Source organism: Salvelinus alpinus, chromosome 10, assembly GCF_045679555.1.
Source record: "Salvelinus alpinus chromosome 10, SLU_Salpinus.1, whole genome shotgun sequence".
In the NCBI taxonomy this organism is placed as follows: domain Eukaryota; kingdom Metazoa; phylum Chordata; class Actinopteri; order Salmoniformes; family Salmonidae; genus Salvelinus; species Salvelinus alpinus.
In genome coordinates, this window is record NC_092095.1 from 3688787 (window position 1) to 3702532 (window position 13746).

General features: G+C 42.4%; 1 protein-coding gene across 2 annotated transcripts in view; it reads left to right on the forward strand.

Moving 5' to 3' along the window:
• The first annotated feature begins 358 nt into the window (after window positions 1-358).
• smpx (small muscle protein X-linked) overlaps window positions 359-13746 on the forward strand; it is a 43754-nt gene continuing 30366 nt past the window's right edge. Inside the window, exon 1 of one of the 2 annotated variants that reach the window (XM_071327900.1) lies at window positions 359-443. The gene's annotated coding sequence lies outside the window, so the exon portion shown is untranslated. Of the gene's footprint in view, window positions 444-1409; window positions 1537-13746 lie in introns of those variants that run through there. The other variant, XM_071327901.1, reaches the window with a different exon arrangement.

Genomic DNA, 13746 nt, shown 5'->3' on the forward strand with positions numbered 1-13746 from the left:
GGGAGAAGCCAGGGAGAGAGAAAGACAGAGTTATTAGTTAGTTTAGAGAGAGGGAGAAGCCAGGGAGAGAGAAAGACAGAGTTATTAGTTAGTTTAGAGAGAGGGAGAAGCCAGGGAGAGAGAAAGACAGAGTTATTAGTTAGTTTAGAGAGAGGGAGAAGCCAGGGAGAGAGAGTTCAGATGTTTTATATGCCTGTTCCACCTTCTATTAGTCGTTAATATCTGGCATCTTGTGACGTTCTCATGACAATTTACACTACTGTCGTGTAATGTTAAATCAACTGTTCATTTTTCATGTGTCTCTTCTAGTCGTTGTCATTCTATAATCCCAGAGTTTCATTTTGGGGCGGAGCTTTGTGTCTGAGAGCCAACCACCCGGAGCAGAATCAGGTCAGTCTGCTGCAGAGGACCTGAAAAAAAACAGGCACAGAGCACAGCAGGAGGTAAGAGACCTGACACACACACACATACCCCCGTAAACACTGTGTGTGTGTGTGTGTGTGTGTGTGTGTGTGTGTGTGTGTGTGTGTGTGTGTGTGTGTGTGTGTGTGTGTGTGTGTGTGTGTGTGTGTGTGTGTGTGTGTGTGTGTGTGTGTGTGTGTGTGTGTGTGTGTGTGTGTGTGTGTGTGTAACTCAGAATAGAACTAGGGCAATGCCATTTTATATTTAGGTAAAAGATTTGCTTGAACATGTTAGGTTCATTCACTGTCAGACTTAACTCAGTAGTTAACTGTGAGAGGAGGACATGTTTGAATGAGGATTGTGTGTTTATGAGTATATGCTCGTGCGCATGAGTGTGTGTGTGTGTGTCTATGTTTGTGAGTTTGTGTGTGTGTGTGTGTGTGTGTATCTATGTTTGTGAGTGTGTGTGTGTTTCTAAATGTGTGTGTGTGTGTGTGTGTGTATCTATGTGTGTGAGTGTGTGTGTTTCTATATGTGTGAGCGTGTGTGTCTATGTGTGTGTGTTTTTTGTATGTGTGAGTGTGTATCTATGTTTGTGAATGTGTGTGTGTATATGTGTGTGTGTATCTATGTTTGTGAGTGTGTGTGTTTCTAAATGTGTGAGTGTGTGTGTATCTATGTTTGTGAATGTGTGTGTGTGTATGTGTGAGTTTGTGTGTGGAGAGAAAGCAGGTCCCCTCTGTGTATTTCTCTGCTATTTATAGTTAGAACAAATCCCAGATATGGGAAGAATCTTACTTCCAATGAGAGAGAGAGAGAGAGAGAGAGAGAGAGAGAGAGAGAGAGAGAGAGAGAGAGAGAGAGAGAGAGAGAGAGAGAGAGAGAGAGAGAGAGAGAGAGAGAGAGAGAGAGAGAGAGAGAGAGAGAGAGAGAGAGAGAGAGAGAGAGAGAGAGAGAGATAAAGGTCAACTAAAGGTAACTGGGATCAAAAGTTAGAGGTTACAGGAAGAGCGAGAGCGAGAGCGAGAGCGAGAGCGAGAGCGAGAGAGAGAGAGAGAGAGAGAGAGAGAGATATAAAGGTCAACTAAAGGTAACTGGGATCAAACGTCAGAGAGGTTACTGTTACATCAACAGGTAAGAGACTCAGATAAATACGTGTGTGTGTGTGTGTGTCTCTCTCGCTCTGTGTGTGTAACGCTATCTTGATGTCCAGAGCCTTGTACTATGAATCAGGTCTGAGCAGTTACTGAGGTAACTTTGGTCAACTCTGAGTTCAACTCAGGATAACCGGTACCATGAAAGTGGCTGCCCTTTTAGCCAGCTATGGCAACAAGTCCTTCAGAACTAACCTGCTCTGAAGCAGGCTAACTCAGAGCTAACTCCATTTATCCTGAATAAAGTGTCTGAGCCACGAGTTGAGGACCAATGAAATTAGATTCTCTCCCTCTAGCAAAGATTGTGTCATCATCCCCTTCATTTGAGGAAGACTACTTATTCAATATTTTACTAATCAAATGTTTGTTTATGTAAAAAATTGTCGTTAAAATACGGATGACACATTTAGTAAGGACAGAATGCATTTGAAACTTTTGTATGACTTAATCCAATTATTTTATCAATATGAGATGGATAAAAGTTGCTTGTGCATGTGTAACCACAACAAAGACGGCATTAATGAGCATTAATAAAATAAAGGCACTTCTAAAAGCCTATTTTCAACCATAAACTGCTGAATTTGCTAAGATTACTTTTCTTTCATTTTAATTTCATTTGGATTGATGTCTCAGCATTGTCTCAATGAATAGTTTGGGACATTATCTTCTTCCAGGAATTGTGTACAGATCTTTGCGACATAGGACCGTGCATTATCATGCTAAAACATGAGGTGATGAAGGTGGATGAATGGCATCAGGATATTTATATGTTTTTATTTTTTATTTAACTTCTATTTAACTCGGCAAGTCAGTTACGTACAAATTCTTATTTACAATGATGGCCTACACCGGCCAAACCCGGACGACGCTGGACCAACTATGGAACTCCCAATCACGGCCGGTTGTGATACAGCCTTGTCTCATCACGGTCTCTCTGTGCATTCAATTTGCCATCAATAAAATTGTATTCTATTTGTTGTCTGCAGCTTATTTCTGCCCCATACCAAAACTCCACCACCACCATGGGGCACTCTGTTCAGCAAAAATGCTCGCCCACACGACGTCATACACATCTGTCATCTGCCCTGTCAAAACCAGGATCTGTGAAGAACACACTTCTCCAGTGTGCCAGTGACCATCGAACGTGAGCATTTGCCCACTGAATTCGGTTACGACGCTGAACTGCAGTCAGGTCAAGACCCTGGTGAGGACAACGAGCACACAGATGAGCTTCCCTGAGACGGTTTCTGATAGTTTGTGCAGAAATTCTTTGGTTGTGCAAACCAACAGTTTCATCAGCTGTCCGGGTGGCTAGTCTCAGATGATCACGCAGATGAAGAAGCCGGATGTGGAGGTCCTGGGCTGGCATGGTTACACGTGTTCTGCGGTTGTGAGACCGGTTGGATGTACAGCCAAATTCTCTAAAACGACGTTGGAGGCGGCTTATGGTCGAGAAATTAACATAAAATTCTCTGGCAACAGATATGTTGGACATTTCTGCAGTCAGCTTGCCAATTGGCAACGTTCTCTCAAAATTTGAGACATCTGTGGCATTGTGTTGTGTGACAAAACTGCACATTTTAGAGTGGCCTTTTATTGACACCCAGCACAAGGTGCACCTGTGTAATGATCATGTTGTTTAATCAGCTTGTTGATATGCCACACCTGTCAGGCGGATGGATTATCTTGGTAAAGGATAAATGCTCACTAACAGGGATGTAAACAAATTTGTGGCCAAAATTTGAGATAAACAATATTCTTGTGATTATGGAAAATTTCTTGGATCTTTTATTTCAGCTCATGAAACATGGCACCAACACTTTACATGTTGAGTTTATATTTTTGTTCAACAAAACCTAAGTTACACTTGAGAAAAGATTTATCCACCAGCTAATTCCCCGGGTACAAAATACAAACATCAGCCATTTAAAAATAAATAATAAAAACAGAGGTCAGGACAAGCAAGAGTTCCTACAACAATCTAGCCTCACATCTCCTCGCCAAGTGGAACTCATCAGTGAGAGCCCAAGATTGGGTCTGCCAACACCAGGACGATGGAGGATCGACGCAGCAGGGACTTCAACTCCACAGCAGGGTCCCCAAGCAGTGATGAGGCCAACCCCAGCACCAGGAGACCAGTCCAGCAGCGCTAACATCCACCCTCCAGCAGAAGGAGCCGAAGATCTCTTCATACCATCAGGGGTAAGACATTGAAAACTGCCTGCTGAGGTTTGAACGAATGGCCAAGGTGTGACGGTGGCCAGAGGTACAATAGGCCTGCAAACTTGTGCCGTTGCTCACTGGCAAGGCTATGGTTACGCTGGTGGGCCATACAGGGAGTCTCCAAACTTCCATTTCTCATACTCCTCTCCACGCTGTCCTGCTGTGGGGTGACCGGTCTAAATCTCTCTGGGTGCTCATTGACTCTGGGGCTTACCAGGGCTTCATGCACGCTGCCCTGGTATCTGAGCTGGGTATCTCTACTCAACCACTCTCCATTCCCATGGATGCCAGAGCTTTGGCAGGGTCACTCACAGGACGGTTAACCTGCGAGTGTCGGGTAACCACAGTGAGTTGGTACAGTTTCTACTAATTGAATCTCCTCATACACCTGTGGTCTTAAGATTTTCATGGCTCCAGAGGCACAACCCCCTGATCGACTGGGCTACTGCTTCTATCCTGGGTTGGAGCCCATTCTGCCACACACATTGCCTTAAAGTGGCGCAGCCTGCCATGGTACGTCCTTCTGCAGGCTTGGGTAAAGCCTCGGATCTCTCCATCATCCCGCGGAGTACCAGGACCTCCGGGAGGTTTTCAACAAGGCTGGTGCCACATCCCTTCCTTGGCATCGACCCTACAGTTGTACTATTGACCTCCTCCCGGGAACCACACCACCTCGAGGTGGTCTTTATTTTCTGTCTGGCCCAGACATTGAGGACTCTCTAGCTGCCGGGATCATGCGGCCTTCTCAAATCAAATCAAATTTTATTTGTCACATACACATGGTTAGCAGATGCGAGTGTAGCGAAATGCTTGTGCTTCTAGTTCCGACAATGCAGTAATAACCAACAAGTAATCTAACCTAACAATTCCACAACTACTACCTTATACACACAAGTGTAAAGGGATAAAGAATATGTACATAAAGATATATGAATGAGTGATGGTACAGAACGGCATAGGCAAGATGCAGTAGATGATATAGAGTACAGTATATACATATACATATGAGATGAGTAATGTAGGGTATGTAAACATTATATTAAGTGGCATTGTTTAAAGTGGCTAGTGGTACATTTTTACATAATTTCCATCAATTCCCATTATTAAAGTGGCTGGAGTTGAGTCAGTATGTTGGCAGCGGCCACTAAATGTTAGTGGTGGCTGTTTAACAGTCTGATGGCCTTGAGATAGAAGCTGTTTTTCAGTCTCTCCGTGCCTGCTTTGATGCACCTGTACTGACCTCGCCTTCTGGATGATAGCGGGGTGAACAGGCAGTGGCTTGGGTGGTTGTTGTCCTTGATGATCTTTATGGCCTTCCTGTGACATCGGGTGGTGTAGGTGTCCTGGAGGGCAGGTAGTTTGCCCCCGGTGATGCGTTGTGCAGACCTCACTACCCTCTGGAGAGCCTTACGGTTGTGGGCGGAGCAGTTGCCGTACCAGGCGGTGATACAGCCCTACAGGATGCTCTCGATTGTGCATCTGTAGAAGTTTGTGAGTGCTTTTGGTGACAAGCCGAATTTCTTCAGCCTCCTGAGGTTGAAGAGGCGCTGCTGCGCCTTCTTCACAACGCTGTCTGTGTGGGTGGACCAATTCAGTTTGTCCGTGATATGTACACCGAGGAACTTAAAACTCTGCATCCCCTGCCGGCGCAGGGTTTTTTTTTAGGAAAAGATGGACAAATCCCTGCGCCCGTGTAGCGACTACCGGGGCCTCAATGACATCACTGTTAAGAATTGTTACCCACTACCAGTCCTCGGCTTTTGAGACTCTCCAGGGAACAACCATCTTTTAGAAGTTGGACCTTCGGAACGGCTACCACCTGGTTCAGATACCAGAAGGAGACGAGTGGAAGACTAGTACCTTGTTATGCCGTTTGTTTGCCGTTCCCGCAGTGTTCCAGGCCCTGGTCAGCAATGTTCTCTGAGACATGTTGAACCGGTTTGTGTTTGTCTATCGTGACGACATCCTTGTCTTTTCCCGGTCGGCTCAAGAGCATGTTCTCCATGTCCGACAAGTCCTCCGGCGCCTCTTGGAGAACCAGCTGTTTGTTAAAGTGGAGAAATGTGAGTTCAATCGTTCCACTATCTCTTTTCTGGGATATTTCATTGCTGCAGGGAACATTCAGATGGATCCTGACAAGGTGAGAACGTTGGTGGATTGGCCAGAGTGCAGTTGCAACATTTCCTGGGATTTGCTCATTTCTTCCGCCGCTATATTCGGGGCTACAGCACCCTTGCCACCACCACCGTGGCCTCCAACCTCTCTGGACTCACCTCTCCCAAGGTTCCGTATTACGTGGTACCCAGCTGCTTACCGATTGTTTCTGAATCTGAAGCATCGTTTCACCACAACCCCCATCCTCATCCATCCGGACCCGTCCCGTCAGTTCGTAGTGAAGGTTGATGCCTTCTGTCCAGTTCTGTCCAGGACCAAAAACTGCATCCCTGTTCTTTCCTCTCCCATCGTCGCAATTCCGCTGAGAGGAACTATGACATGGGATGTCGGGAACTTAGGCGGTCAAGATGGAGCTGGAGGAGTGGAGGCACTGGCTTGAAGGGGCAGAACATCCGTTCTTAGTGTGGACCGACCATAAGAATTTGGAATATCTCCACACCGCCAAGTGCCTCAACTCAAGGCAGGCTCGTTGGGCTCTGTTATTCACTTGATCAACCACTCCCTGTTCCTCATCACCCCTGGTCCCATATATCCCTGGACTTTGTCACTGGTCTCCCTCTGTCAGATGGCAACATCCTTACTGTGGTGGATAGGTTTTCTAAAGCTACACGTTTCATTCCCCTCCTCAGCCAAGGAGACGGCCCAGCTTATGTTGCAGCACGTGGACTTCCGGTCAACATGGTCTCCGATCGGGGTCCGCAGTTCTTGTCCGGATTCTGGAGGGCGTTCTGCACCCTCGTTGGGTAGTCTGCCAGCCTGTCCTCCGGCTTTAATCCCCTGTCCAACGGCCAGTCGGAGAGAGACAATCAGGACCTGGAGACTACTCTTCGCTGTCTCATCTCTGCCAACCCCACCACCTGAAGCCAGCAATTTGTGTGAGTGGAGTAACTCCCTTCCCTGCTCGGCCACTGGACTCTCGCCCTTTGAGTGCTCCTTGGGTTACCAAGGCAACTCTTCGCTGAGCAAGAGGAAGAGGTCAGCGTGCCCTTGGCCCAGATGTTCATCCACCACTGTTGGCGTACCTGGAGGAGAGCCCGGTCTGCTCTTCTTAAGGCCACCTCCAGGTATCAACGACAGGCGGTCCACCAACAGAACCCAGCTCCTCGCTATCGGCCCGGGCAGAGGATATGGCTGTCCACCCGTTATCTTCCCTTCTGGGTGGAGTCTTGTAAACTGGTCCCCCGTTTTATTGGTCCATTCCCCATCTCTAAAGTCCTTAGCCTTTCTGTTGTTCATCTTCTTTTGCCCTAAACCCACCCATCCCACTTTCCATGTGTCTAGGATTAAACCTTTGTCTCACAGCCCTTTGTCTCCTGTTTCCGTTTTCCTGTTTCTCAAGATTTTGTTTCCTAGTTTTCCTGGTTCTGACCATTCTGCCTGCCCTGAGCCTGCCTGACTGACTCTGACCTGATTATGAACCTCTGGCTGTCCTTTGCCTGCCCTGTGTTATAATAAATTATCTGAGAACTGTACTATCCTCCTTCTGTGTCTGCATCTGGGTCATATCGTGAGTCGTGATAGCAAAGCATGCCCCCATGCCAGAAAACCATTGCTGTCTATGGATCTGACCAGGCTCCTCTGTTCACTGACAGTGATATCTACCCCATTCAAGAGAATTTTAATGTACATTGTGGACCCTTGGAGAAGAGTACTGCAGGATGTGAGTACATACTGGTGATCTGTGACAATGCCAACCGATTCCCTGAAGCCTTCCCAATCTGTTCCATAAGTACTCCAAAAATAATCAGTGCTCTTGTTCAGCTCTTCTCTCATGTAGAAATCCCGGATGAAATCCTGACGAACCAAGGGACAAACTTCACCTCGTGACTGATGGTTCAACTCCACCAACAGCTGGGCATCAAAGGCTGGAGGAACACTCCCTACCATCCCCAAATGGATGGCCTCGTAGAGAGGTTCAATCAAAAGCTCAAGAATGCGCTGAGGAAGTTTGTGGCTGACACTGGCAAAGACTGGGATAAGTGGTTACCCTTTCTGCTTTTTGCTTACAGGAAGGTGCCTCGGGCATTGACGGGTTTCTCACCATTCAAACTTCTACCATACCAAACTTCAAACTGTTTGCGCATAGACCTGGAAAGCATGACAGAACTTTGCAGCCTATCTCTGCAGTAGATTGCAACTCCTCCCCCTTTGGCAGTTCTATCTTGACAGAAAATGTTGTAGTTGGGGATGGAAGTGTCAGAATTTTTGGTGGCCTTCCTAAACCAGGATTCAGACACGGCAAGGACATCAGGTTTGGCGGAGTGTGCTAAAGCAGTGAGTAAAACAAACTTAGGGAGGAGGCTTCTGATGTTAACATGCATGAAACCAAGGCTTTTACGGTTACAGAAGTCACCAAATGAGAGCGCCTGGGGACACACAGGGCCTAGGTTAACCTCTACATCACCCAAGGAACAGAGGAGGGGTAGGATGAGGGTATGGCTAAAGGCTATCAGAACTGGTCGTCTAGTGCGTTGGGAACAGAGAATAAAAGGAGCAGATTTCTGGGTGTGGAAGGACAGATTCAGGGCATAATGCACAGACAGGAGTATGGTAGGGTGCAGGTACAGTGGAGATAAACCTAGGCATTGAGTGATGATAAGAGAGGTTGCATCTCTGGAGGCACTAGTTATGCTAGGTGAGGTCACCGCATGTGTGGGAGGTGGGACAAAAGAGCTCTCTGAGGTATGTTGAGTGGGACTAGGGGCTCCGCAGTAAAATAAAACAATGATAACTACCCTAAACAACAGTATACAAGGCCTATTGACATTAGAGAGAGACATAAAGCGAGGCATAAAGCAATCACAGGTGTTGATTGGGAGAGCTAGCTAAGACAACAACGGGTTAGACAACAACAGCTAATCAGCTTAAACAACAACAGGTAAAATGGAAATGAATGGGCAGAGAGGGTCAGTTAACTACACACAGGGCCTGAGTTCGAGGCTGGGGCCGACAGATAAACAAAATAAACAAAATGGAGTACCGTGATTAATGAACAGTCCAGCAGGCATCAGCTATGTAGCCAAGTAATCATAGGGTCCAGTGAACTGCAACAGATGAAACAGGGAAGCCGTTAGGTAGTCGTTACTACGCTAGCCGGGAGATGTACCTGGCTCGAGGCTAACTGGTCCGGCGAAGGCCGGTTGAGGGCACATCGGACGGAATCACGTCGGCAGACCAGTCGTGATGGATCGGCGGGGCTCCGTGTCGACAAAGGGTCCAGGCCAATTGGCAAAAGAGGTATTGTAGCTGGAGTAATTTAGTTTGCTAGCCGGAAGATGCGCCTGGCACGAGGCTAACTGGTGCTAGCTTCGGGACAAGGGTGTTAGCCACTATAGCCACTCCGATGCATCCGGTGGAAAGGTCCAGAGCTTACGGCAGGAATCCGGTGATGTAGTGGCTTCTAGTCGTGTTAGTGAAGAGTCCGGGAGGCATCAGCTGTGTAACCGAGTGATTATAGGGTCCACTGAGCAGGCCGGTAGATGGGCCTGGCTCAAGGCTAGCTTCGGGGCTGGGCCACTCGGTAGCAGCTAGCTAGCTGCGATGATCCGGTGCAATGGTCCAGATCTTACGACAGGAATCCGGTGATGTAGTGGAGAAAAGCAGTCTGAAAAGCAGTTTAATAAGCACGATGCAACACGGAGTGCCTGGATACAGCCCTTAGCCGTGGTATATTGGCAATATACCACAAGCCCCCGAGGTGCCTTATTGCTATTATAAACTGGTTACCAACATAATTAGAGCAGTACAAATGAGTGTTTTGTCATACCCGTGGTATATGGTCTGATATACCATGGCTGTCAGCCAATCAGCATTCAGGGCTCGAACCACCCAGTTTATAATGAGTCATGAGGTAGGCCAACAATGTAAATAAGAATTTGTTCTTAACTGACTTGCCTAGTTAAATAAAGGTTAAATAAAATTAAAAAACATACAAAAATGAGAAGCCGATTGCTAATGTACAATGAATATAATTAATGATTTGATTATCCGAGTGGAAAATGTATGCTTTGATGTGTATAATGGCTTGATAAATGATTTAATGAGTTTGAAATGTTCTGATGGGAGAGGTTATCCTACATATGGTTCCTCTATCAGTTTAAATGTTTCCATTGATAAGTTGATGGGAAAGCACTAGTTAGCTGGCGCCATAATTTATGTTTATACTTTTGCGGCAGTACTGTTGTTTTGGAAATCACTATATAGATAAACACCTTGCACGGAAGTGCTTTTGCAATTCCACCATCTGTTATTTGTAGAGTTTACATTTAATATTAAGATACAATTATGTTTTTTCAGTTTAGCCTTCTGGCCTACCATACACAACAAATACCATGTGTATCATTCACCATAGAGTACCATGTATCTTTCACTATAGAATACCATGTATCTTTCACTATAGAATACCATGTATCTTTCACTATAGAATACCATGTATCTTTCACTATAGAATACCATGTATCTTTCACTATAGAATACCATGTATCTTTCACTATAGAATACCATGTATCTTTCACTATAGAATACCATGTATCTTTCACTATAGAATACCATGTATCTTTCACTATAGAATACCATGTATCTTTCACTATAGAATACCATGTATCTTTCACTATAGAATACCATGTATCTTTCACTATAGAATAGCATGTATCTTTCACTATAGAATACCATGTATCTTTCACTATAGAATACCATGTATCTTTCACTATAGAATACCATGTATCTTTCACTATAGAATACCATGTATCTTTCACTATAGAATACCATGTATCTTTCACTATAGAGTACCATGTATCTTTCACTATAGAATACCATGTATCTTTCACTATAGAATACCATGTATCTTTCACTATAGAGTACCATGTATCTTTCACTATAGAATACCATGTATCTTTCACTATAGAATACCATGTATCTTTCACTATAGAATACCATGTATCTTTCACTATAGAATACCATGTATCTTTCACTATAGAATACCATGTATCTTTCACTATAGAATACCATGTATCTTTCACTATAGAATACCATGTATCTTTCACTATAGAATACCATGTATCTTTCACTATAGAATACCATGTATCTTTCACTATAGAATACCATGTATCTTTCACTATAGAATACCATGTATCTTTCACTATAGAATACCATGTATCTTTCACTATAGAATACCATGTATCTTTCACTATAGAATACCATGTATCTTTCACTATAGAATACCATGTATCTTTCACTATAGAATACCATGTATCTTTCACTATAGAATACCATGTATCTTTCACTATAGAATAGCATGTATCTTTCACTATAGAATACCATGTATCTTTCACTATAGAATACCATGTATCTTTCACTATAGAATACCATGTATCTTTCACTATAGAATACCATGTATCTTTCACTATAGAATACCATGTATCTTTCACTATAGAGTACCATGTATCTTTCACTATAGAATACCATGTATCTTTCACTATAGAATACCATGTATCTTTCACTATAGAGTACCATGTATCTTTCACTATAGAATACCATGTATCTTTCACTATAGAATACCATGTATCTTTCACTATAGAATACCATGTATCTTTCACTATAGAATACCATGTATCTTTCACTATAGAATACCATGTATCTTTCACTATAGAATACCATGTATCTTTCACTATAGAATACCATGTATCTTTCACTATAGAATACCATGTATCTTTCACTATAGAATACCATGTATCTTTCACTATAGAATACCATGTATCTTTCACTATAGAATACCATGTATCTTTCACTATAGAATACCATGTATCTTTCACTATAGAATACCATGTATCTTTCACTATAGAATACCATGTATCTTTCACTATAGAATAGCATGTATCTTTCACTATAGAATACCATGTATCTTTCACTATAGAGTACCATGTATCTTTCACTATAGAATACCATGTATCTTTCACTATAGAGTACCATGTATCTTTCACTATAGAATACCATGTATCTTTCACTATAGAATACCATGTATCTTTCACTATAGAATACCATGTATCTTTCACTATAGAATACCATGTATCTTTCACTATAGAATACCATGTATCTTTCACTATAGAATACCATGTATCTTTCACTATAGAGTACCATGTATCTTTCACTATAGAGTACCATGTATCATTCACCATAGAGTACCATGTATCTTTCACTATAGAGTACCATGTATCTTTCACTATAGAGTACCATGTATCTTTCACAATAGAATACCATGTATCTTTCACTATAGAATACCATGTATCTTTCACTATAGAATACCATGTATCTTTCACTATAGAGTACCATGTATCTTTCACTATAGAATACCATGTATCTTTCACTATAGAATACCATGTATCTTTCACTATAGAGTACCATGTATCTTTCACTATAGAATACCATGTATCTTTCACTATAGAATACCATGTATCTTTCACTATAGAATACCATGTATCTTTCACTATAGAATACCATGTATCTTTCACTATAGAATACCATGTATCTTTCACTATAGAATACCATGTATCTTTCACTATAGAATACCATGTATCTTTCACTATAGAATACCATGTATCTTTCACTATAGAATACCATGTATCTTTCACTATAGAGTACCATGTATCATTCACCATAGAGTACCATGTATCTTTCACTATAGAGTACCATGTATCTTTCACTATAGAGTACCATGTATCTTTCACAATAGAATACCATGTATCTTTCACTATAGAATACCATGTATCTTTCACTATAGAATACCATGTATCTTTCACTATAGAATACCATGTATCTTTCACTATAGAATACCATGTATCTTTCACTATAGAATACCATGTATCTTTCACTATAGAATACCATGTATCTTTCACTATAGAATACCATGTATCTTTCACTATAGAATACCATGTATCTTTCACTATAGAGTACCATGTATCTTTCACTATAGAGTACCATGTATCATTCACCATAGAGTACCATGTATCTTTCACTATAGAGTACCATGTATCTTTCACTATAGAGTACCATGTATCTTTCACTATAGAATACCATGTATCTTTCACTATAGAATACCATGTATCTTTCACTATAGAATACCATGTATCTTTCACTATAGAATACCATGTATCTTTCACTATAGAATACCATGTATCTTTCACTATAGAATACCATGTATCTTTCACTATAGAGTACCATGTATCTTTCACTATAGAATACCATGTATCTTTCACTATAGAATACCATGTATCTTTCACTATAGAATACCATGTATCTTTCACTATAGAATACCATGTATCTTTCACTATAGAATACCATGTATCTTTCACTATAGAATACCATGTATCTTTCACTATAGAATACCATGTATCTTTCACTATAGAGTACCATGTATCATTCACCATAGAGTACCATGTATCTTTCACTATAGAGTACCATGTATCTTTCACTATAGAGTACCATGTATCTTTCACAATAGAATACCATGTATCTTTCACTATAGAATACCATGTATCTTTCACTATAGAATACCATGTATCTTTCACTATAGAATACCATGTATCTTTCACTATAGAATACCATGTATCTTTCACTATAGAATACCATGTATCTTTCACTATAGAATACCATGTATCTTTCACTATAGAATACCATGTATCTTTCACTATAGAATACCATGTATCTTTCACTATAGAGTACCATGTATCTTTCACTATAGAGTACCATGTATCATTCACCATAGAGTACCATGTATCTTTCACTATAGAGTACCATG